The sequence below is a fragment of the Fukomys damarensis genome, unplaced genomic scaffold (genome assembly GCF_012274545.1).
Source record: "Fukomys damarensis isolate Sample0158 unplaced genomic scaffold, DMR_v1.0_HiC HiC_scaffold_10, whole genome shotgun sequence".
Lineage (NCBI taxonomy): Eukaryota > Metazoa > Chordata > Mammalia > Rodentia > Bathyergidae > Fukomys > Fukomys damarensis.
Window position 1 is genome coordinate 1,517,278 of NW_022900922.1, and position 8,685 is coordinate 1,525,962.

Genomic DNA, 8,685 nt, shown 5'->3' on the forward strand with positions numbered 1-8,685 from the left:
TTTCCACACACCTTCTCTACATATGTAGGCCTTCTGGTCTTATATATCTTTCTTTACCTGTTTTTAACAAGATGAACATACAAAAACCTTCATGTCAAAAGTATAACTCTTACTTATAGCTTTCCTAATATTTTTCTGACTCATTTACTATTAAACTTCTATAACAAACTTCAGTTTAAAGTGTCCTTTTTCTGTTTTCAGATTGTTACATCTTAAAATTTGACTGGCTGCCAATAGAACAGTATTAACCTTGAGTTTTTAGAAAAGAGCAAGTTAACCCTATAATCACAGTTTAAGAATTTGCAATTAACAAGAAGTACTACCAAAATTAAATAGTTTTTACTAGCAGCTGACTGCCACAGAGCAGTTTGATCAACTCCTAGGCTGGGTTGTTTTGAAATCTCTTTAATTATGGGAAATCCAAGGTCAGCTTCAGTCCAATGGACCTCCTGGAAATGACTTAAAATCAAGGTGAGGGGGGTAGATGAGCTTCTTTTCATCCTGTCAGAAAATTCAAAATAAGCGAGCAAACAAACAAGGAAACAAAGGAGTCCAAATAAGATATAGGACCAAGGCTTAAGAAAACCAAACCAAAAGTAGAACCAGAGATCTCACGAGCAGTTTCCTCTAGATTTTTTTTTTTAAACCAAAAGGATGGTGTCCTGACCAAGGGGGTTTGGGAGGTCTCCCAGCCCCTGTGGCACAGAGCCCATTAGCAGATCTGCCTGGATCTCTGGGCCTCCAAAATGATCCAGATCACAAATTACCAGTTAACAATTATCAGACATTAACAGGAAGAGAAGGACACAAAAGCAAAACAAAAAGAACAAGCACTCACCGATTGGTTTGTAAAGTTTAAGTGCTCAATGCTGTAGGGGTCTTTCAGGGGCAGCTTTGATCTCTAGCAAGCATCTCATAATTAGCATTTAACCCTCTCTGTGTCCTATTTTTGTTTTTTGTTTTTTGGTTTTTTTTTTGGACATTGTTTTCCAAATTCAAACTTTCACAAAAGTAAACTGCCCTCCCCCAGGCAAGCTTTAGCTATTTGTTTTCAATCAAAAGGAGGTAAAGCATCAGTTGTCAGAGAATCAAGCATTGCTAAAGTAAAAGGGGCTGTTGGCCCATGTTGGGTGCAAGCCATTTTCATTTTTTTTTTTTATTGTTTTGACGATGAACAGGGGACAAAAGAGGTTGAGAATTGATTCTAACAGGTTTTTAACTTTTAAGGGGCCCTGAAGCTAGAGCAACCAAACAGGGCTCTCTTCTTTTGGGTCTGGGATCCAAACTATCTCTGATGAGAGTCCACAAACTAAAAGCATCCTCGGGTAATTTGCTAGGTCCGTGTGCAGCATAATAATCCTGTAATTGTTTTCCTACCTTACTCCAAGTATCTAAGTTTACAGTGCCTTCTTCAGGGAACCAAGAACAAACCATTTCAACAAATTCTAAAAAATTACACAATTGCTGGTTCCCTACTCTAGCACCACCGACACACAATAAACCTTTAAGCATATGTACAAAAAGCATGCAACTATTGCCGGCTCCCATTTTTAATATTTACAAGAAAATTCACTGCTCCTTACCTTTTTGTTGAGGTCTCCTTCTTCTCTGTGGTGTCCTTCACTGGATCCCTCGATACTCAGGTCCCTGTTCGGGCGCCACTTGTGGCAGTCCGGCCGTCACATCACAAACATGCCTGAGTTGGATAGTGAGGATTGAGAAAGGAAAGAACACTCAAGCTTGAGTGGAGACCAAGAGAAGTCTGATTTATTTCACAGAAACAGCTCCTTTTAAAGGCATATCAACAGGGAGCACCTGACTCCTACAGATAATGTCAGATCTTTAACAGGAAGCACCTGAATCCTACAGGTAACGTCAGATCTTTAACAGGAAGCACCTGACTCCTACAGAGAACGTCAGCTCTTTAACAGGAAGCACCTGACTCCTACAGATAACACCAGATATTTGGCTATCTCTTCGAGTTTCTCCCATGCAGGGTCAAAAACAAGTTTAACACGTGCAGTCCTTAAAAAGGAACAAATGTTAACAAATGCTAATTAGGAACATCCTGACCTCACATTGTGTCAAGGCCTTGATTATAAAGAAAGAAGTTATCTTTCAAATGTCAAATGCCAGTGGGCCATGACTGGCTCCTACAGGCACCCATAGGAGACCCAGGACAGGTGTCAACAGACCAGTTCTGAGAGTTACAGAAGAGCTTTACCTCCTCTTTTACCATGAGCCATGTGATCTTCCCAATCCATCCTATTCTGTATGGTTCTTGACCTTCTTCCCTGTTTTTTCTAATTTCTTATTTATTTATTTCAGTACTGGGGATTAAACTCAGAACCTTGCACTTGTGAGACAGGCATGGTGCCACTGAGCTAAATCCCCGGCCCTTTTTCTCATTTATTTTTCCCTCACTCCTCCTCATCCTAGGTTCATCTACTGCTTTCTGATTTTAATGCCATTCTAAGAATGATAACAAAAACATCTGGCCCATGTTAAAAATCTGCAGACATTTGTTAAAATCATAAACCCTTCAACATTTCTGGCCAGTCACTGTGCTCAATGTCTAGGTCAAGACTGCTATGACAAATCATCACCAAGCAAGCAGTTTGAAACAATGTAAATTGATCCTCTTACAGTTCTAGAGGCTAGAAGTCCAAAATCGGGTTCCTTGGGAGGGCTGTGAGGGGAATCTTCCATGCTTCTCTCTTAGTTTCAGGTGGCTGCGTACAGCTCTTGGCAACTGTTGGCTTATGGTGTAGAGCTCCAGTGTCTGTGTCTGCATCCTCTATGTCTCATCTCACAAGGACACTTGTTACTGGACGCTTAACTTCATCTTGGATAATTACATCTGCAAAGACCTTACTTCCAAATGAGACCACATTTGGGGGCTCCAGATGGGCCTGGTTTGGGGAGACACTGTGCAGCTGAGTACCTTTGACCAAGACCAGGTTCTTTTCAGTTGTGCTGTCCAGAGAAAGTGGGTCTGAAAGGAAGTAAAAAGAAACCCTTGTGCTTTATGAAATTGCTTCAAAGCCTCCTGGCTCATTCCTACTATTCACTTTTTATTCTGAAAGTCTGTTTAGAATGACAAATATGGGTGACATGCACACACACCTTCCTCTTTTTCCCTGGAGAGCTGAAGAAAGCCCCAGTTCAGACAGAATCTATAGACAAAGAATATGACTTTTCAAACACCCCTTCCAGGTTTCTGCCTGCTGAGGTGTGACAGACAGGTTGCACCCTGTGGCTCAAAAGGTGCTGGATAGGAAGGGGTAGGGTCTTCCACTCTAGAACATTTCACTCTCTGTGCTACACACAGCTAGACACATCACTGCCCTAAGCTGGCCTTATCTTTTGAACTCAGATGCCAAGTTCCTCCCAGAGAAAATTGTATCCAGAGAATTTTAACGTGTGACCTAAGGAAACATTAGAAGTGCATATGACATCATCTTTGAAGACATCAGAGAATCTAGGAATCAGTTACCACCAGAAACTAGAGGGGCTGCAGCAGGGGCCAAATGAGCACAGAACTAGGCCAAGAGAGGGGCAGCAGAACCCACCTTGGAAAGACAAATGTCCATGCAGGAAGGTGTCAGCCCGGCTACCTCGGGGTCTCATCCACTCCGCAGGGGCCAACACTGGTGTCAACAGCCTGTGTCAAAGGGCCACCGGGCCCTCCTCCCTTGTCCTCAGTCCCAGCAGTGTGTTCACACATCCCTAAATGGGGTTTCCTGTCTCCACAAGACTGTGCATTCATGTGTGTTCATGCGTATATGTGTGTATGTGCATGTGCATGAGAGTGTGTGCATATACGTGTGTGTATGCATGCACTGGTGAGTGTATGTGTGTGCACATTATTTTGTACTTTGCTAAGGTTTCTGTGACACTGGTCCTTTGTAAGACTCCCTGCTGGCTCCTGTCAGTTATTGTTCTGACGAGACTGTCAGTCAAGTAGCCTGGGTACAGGCGAGATTGTCAGAAGACAGTCTTGCTCAGAAGGGGATTTTCCTGGAGACTTGGTCACTTAAAGTGTTTTTGGAAACTTTTACACAGTGCAGTGAGATGCACACAGGGTCAAAGTCACTCAGACCTCTTGTTGGAGCCATCTTCATCATTCCTTTACACCGTAACCATCCTTATGCCCTATGGCAGTAAAGGTACCTACCTGCTCAGGTTATTGTGGAAACTGAGAGAGTGCATGCAGAGTCCAAGCTGAGTGACAGTCATGTAGATGCTCAATAAACGATAGCCTCAGAAGGCAGACTTTCTGCTTTGACTGTTGCACCTGTGTTCTGACAGACTCAGTCTATAACAAAGTCAGTAGCTGTTAGCTGCTCGTCGCTGTGACAAAATACCTGCTATAAACTGCATAAACTGCTATAAACTGCATAAAGGTGGGAAGGTTTTGGCTCATGGTTTCAGGAATTGGCTGCTTTCATTGCTGTAGGCCTGTGGCAAAGCAGAGTATCATGGTGGAAGGGAAAGGCAGAGGGAAGCTGCTCACCTTGAGGCAGCTGGGAAGCAGTAAAAAGGGGAAAGAGCTAGAGAGGAAGGGGACCAGATATAATCCCCAAGATCACTAGTCCCCACTTCCTGTTTCCTTTACCGCCCAATAATTGTAATACAGTACCATCAAATTATGACCTCACTGATGGATTAATCCACTGATAAGTTTTGAGTCCTGATGGCCCAATTAGCTTCCAAAATCCCATCCTCTGAAAACCTGAGATTTTGAGGAAATATTTTATATGACAACATAACAGTAGCCTTATGCACCAGCAAAGAGCCACATGGATCAGCAAACAGACTGGCTTTCCCAGACCCTAGGGGCAGCCCACTGAGAAACTGCCTTGAGCACTTTCCATCAGAGTTTCCAAATGTAGGACAGAACAGTGCCACAGTACCCAAGAAATCACAGAAAGATTAATGCTCCCCAAATTGGACATTTTTCCAGAAGAAAAAAGATGAAGTGACATTTTTCTCATTTGCTACTGAAGAAAATGCACTTCTGTGTCAATGTGTACAGTAAACTCCTCCGCACACATAGGAGTTGGTAAGCCCAGGAGGACAGAGAGTTTTCCAATCTTGTTCTTCCATGGGTCCTCACTGCCAAATACGATGCCTGGCACAAAACAGGGATATGAGGGGTAATAGTAATTGTGAGAGTGACAATGACAATAATGCTGTCATGTTTTCCATATGCCGAGCCCTGTCCTTAGCACCTACATATGGCTAAATATGACCATACTTAGTAGTCATGACAGCCTATTATGTAGGTTCTATAATCATCCAGATCTTTAGACTAGGAAATTGAGGCACAGAGAGGTTGAGTAACTTGTCCGATATCAGTTTATCTCACAAGTGGATTCTCTGCTATTGACTTTAACTCTCAGACCCCATGGAGAGGAGAAGAAATGGAGGGATACCATAGACAGAGTTAGAATTATACCTTCCGATGAGAGAGTGAAAGAGACTGAGTCAGGGGAAGAAAAAAAAGGAGAATGATAAAGAAAAACGAAAGGACTTTTTTTTTCAGACATTACCAAAGGAGTGTTTCCTTGGCTCTCTACTGGCAGCCACTAGATAGGGAGCAAAGAGTGAGGCCACCGACTGTCGGGATGCTCCTGAGATCCTGGATGGTTGGTTGGATGACTTTAGCTACTGAACATGAAAAGTATCTCAGTGATGCTGCTGATCCTGCTACGAGTCATAATTGCTCAGTGTGAAGCACCTGTCTAGGGGTCGGAGTCCACACACAGAGCTGCTCAAGTCTGTGGAATTCTCCAGGGCCCTCCACCAACACCCTCAATGGTGCCAGAGTTCTCTGCTGTCCTTGATGTTTACACAGCAAGCAGTGGATTCAAAATCTATCTCTGGTTGCTTAAGTATCCATGTCCCAATCTCCAAGACATGACATGACCATCAGAAAAGAAGAGGAAACAAGAAAACTAATATCTTCCATACCCTTGATCTTTAAATATATACATATGGCAACATCAATTAAAATGGCAAAGATGATAAGAAAGTCATTTTTCTTATGGTCTAAGTTCTAAGCCCTGGATTTCCTTCAGTTCTTGATACACTGTTTTGAAGGGAAAGTATTTTCTCCAAATTTAGATGCAGAGGCTAAAGAAAATCAAGTCCTTGGATTTGTTCCAGGGGCTAAATCGCATCATAACACAAGTATATTTTGTGTTTGCTCTTCGGAGGAAAGGTCACTGTTCTCCACACTTGCGTTTAGCGATGGCGTAACCTTGGGCCTCACACTTGTTCACACTGTATTCTCCTGTCTGTACATATGAACACTGGGTCACATGAAATATTTGTATTAGAGGCTTCAGAAGTCTAAGAAAAGACACTGAGTAAATGTGGATATATTAGTATCATCCAGTGGGGTGTCGGCTTTTCCTCTCCTGCTTCATGAGTACCGAACCGGTAATGCCATTGCTCTTTACTTCACCTCTTAGTGATAAAAAGAGCAAGGTTAAACAGAGTATTAAAATTAGAATTTCCTGTTGGAGACATTTCACGTGCTTCTTGGAGCCGGGCTATGAAGTATCTAGCACCTCCCTCCTCCCTGATGGGTACAGGAGGATGAAGCCAGCCAGAGATCCTGTGGGTGGATGGCACTTAACATGCCAGCTCTACCTACAATATCCCAGGTGAAACACATTAGAAGTGAAGACATTTAATGTTTTATTTTTCATGACCAAGAATGACAGCGTCAGTAGAAGCTGAAGAAACTGCTGGATAAATATAAGATGAACATAAATGGGAAAATCAGCTTCTGGGCTATAAAGAAAATGGAGAAAGTCTCGTAAGCACAACAGATTGTTTGGAAAACTAAAATAAAGATACATCTGTGTTTCCCAGGTTTCACAAAGCCCTATAACCAATTTACAAATCCAATGCTGTACAAACTTTTCGTAATGGAATTCAAACTTTGGCTTTCTCAGACTCATGGACAGAGAGGTGCACATACTTTCCTTTGTTCCTTAATGCTCTCGGCTGTTATGGTGTTGGAAAAGCTGACAGTAGCTTAGAAAAGGCCATAATCCACATGTAGGGAGGCATTCTCCAGGCAGCAGAACATGACCAAATGAACCAGTACTCCAAAAACACATTTGCACTATGGTTTAGTGCTCACCTGATTGTTCAACTTCACTTTCTGCACATAAAGAGTTACACTGCTGCATTTAAATTAGGTCAGATTCAGCCATCTTAAGAGACCTTCCATGTGACATTGAATAATATTACAAGATTATTGTCTGTGTGTTTAATTTTTTAACCTTGGCCTCTGACATCAATGTGGATTAAACCCAATTTACTAAAGACCCCAATAAAAATCCAAAAGTTCTCTGAGTGATAATAATCCTAAACAATGTTGACATTTGTCTGAATAAGATTAGCCATAAATTCTATATTTGAAAGAACATTTAGCCAATGATGTCATTTGCGCATTTTTCAAATGGTATAAAGATATTTTTCTCAATATATTTCAGGGTGTTTTTTAACACATGCAGGACAGAGAAAGTTGTCATCCCAAAATAGGTCCCTACTGTTTCATAAATACCACAGAAAGTATTAACAACTTGTCAAAAAGAAGTTAATGAAAATTTGGGAATTATTTTATTACTGTCCTTGAGTTTGACAGCACTTTCACAGTGAAAATGAGTCTGAAGGAAAATGAGCAGTTCTTTAACCATTATTTTTACTTTCCTTCATTTATAATCTTTGTCTTTAAATGTATTGTTTCATAACATTCATAGATGGAAGAATGGATAAAGGGGACAGAAGATGCTCTGCCTTTGAAAGTCTGGGAGCTTAGACACACAGGCCAGAGATTCCATACTCTAAGTATACAGGAAAAGATCCAAAACTCTACCAAAAGAAACTAATATAACCTGATGTTTCTCATATTAACATGCACCCCACAACCAGGCTGCACATTAGAACCATTTGGAGAATTTTTACAGTGATTATGCTTAGCCCTTCATAAAATAATATATTCTTATTGGTGAGATGGTCAGTAGTGTTCATTTGTGGCAAACATACAATCAGTGCACTAGAAGTTGACATTCTGCATGGGATACGTAAATACAGCATGAGGAAGTGATATCTTTTGGACATTATACCAAGCATTCTGTGGGCTGCTTCATGTATGTTTTATCTTAAATTCCTATAAAGAAGAGAATTTATTGATATTGTTATAATAGTTAAATATTATATGAAGATGTACTAAAGATATACATATATTAATTATATTTTATATAACTATACCAAGATATCCAGTATTTGTCTAATATGGCAGTCAAGGAGTGGCCTGGTGTTTGTAATGGATCTTTGACTATGTTTACCTCAGCTATAAAATGGAGTGAACCATGAATGCCAGGACGGGTCAGGCCTGGTGGTACATCCCTATAATCCCAGCACTCTAGGAGGCAGAGACAGAAGGATTGTAGGTTCGAGTCCAGCCTGGGCAACTAATCAACTTAGGGAGATTCTATCCCAAGGTAAAAAATTATAAAGGCCTTAGATTGTGGATCATTGTAAAAGCCCTGGGTTCCGTCCCTAGTACCACCCCTCAAAAAAGAGTCAATGAAGTGTCTCTTGAAGCTGTCACACACTTAAGACCTGGTTTAGATGATCAGGTCCTGGCCCCCGCTCTGAGTC

General features: G+C 41.3%; 1 long non-coding RNA gene across 1 annotated transcript; it reads right to left on the reverse strand.

Annotated features, from left to right (window-relative positions):
* Positions 1-1,602: 1,602 nt before the first annotated feature.
* Positions 1,603-5,633, reverse strand: LOC104860264. Its single transcript, XR_779641.1, has 4 exons — positions 5,556-5,633; positions 4,178-4,318; positions 2,647-2,995; positions 1,603-1,696 (listed from the first exon to the last, which is right to left on the reverse strand). It is a non-coding gene; the product is annotated as an uncharacterized LOC104860264 (long non-coding RNA).
* Between the last annotated feature and the right edge of the window lie 3,052 nt (positions 5,634-8,685).